Below are 483 nucleotides of genomic sequence, written 5' to 3'. Positions count from 1 at the left end.
GCCCACTTATATGTCGCATCTCTCCCTTGATGGCCTGAGGTCTCATGGGCCCATCGGGCTAGAAATAATTCACCCTTGTTCTGCCAGTCCAGATCTATTTGGGCCACCTCAATTCTGGCAGCTCTGTCTACCTGATGGTTATTTTGCTGCTCTTCAGTAGCCCTATTCTTGGGCACATGGGCATCTACGTGACGCACCTTTATAACCATATTCTTTATTCGGGCAGCAATATCTTTCCACAGGTCAGCAGCCCAATAGGTTTACCCTTTCTTTGCCAGTTGTTTTGCTCCCACTGCTGTAACCATCCCCATAGAGCATTTGCCACCATCCACGAGTCAGTGTAAACATAAAGCATTGGCCACCTCTCCCGTTCAGCAACATCCAAGGCCAGTTGGACAGCCTTTACCTCTGCAAATTGGCTCGATTCTCCTTTCCTTCAGTGGCCTCTGCAACTTGTCGTGTGGGGCTCCACACAGCGGCTTT

The 483-nt window shown here is 49.9% G+C and overlaps 1 protein-coding gene across 1 annotated transcript in view; it reads right to left on the bottom strand.

Moving 5' to 3' along the window:
* Window positions 1-483, bottom strand: part of KANK1 (KN motif and ankyrin repeat domains 1) — a 404,522-nt gene that overhangs the window by 87,691 nt on the left and 316,348 nt on the right. The gene's annotated exons all lie outside the window — the stretch shown is intronic.

Source organism: Meleagris gallopavo, chromosome Z (genome assembly GCF_000146605.3).
Source record: "Meleagris gallopavo isolate NT-WF06-2002-E0010 breed Aviagen turkey brand Nicholas breeding stock chromosome Z, Turkey_5.1, whole genome shotgun sequence".
In the NCBI taxonomy this organism is placed as follows: domain Eukaryota; kingdom Metazoa; phylum Chordata; class Aves; order Galliformes; family Phasianidae; genus Meleagris; species Meleagris gallopavo.
This window is presented reverse-complemented; position numbering and strand designations above follow the sequence as displayed.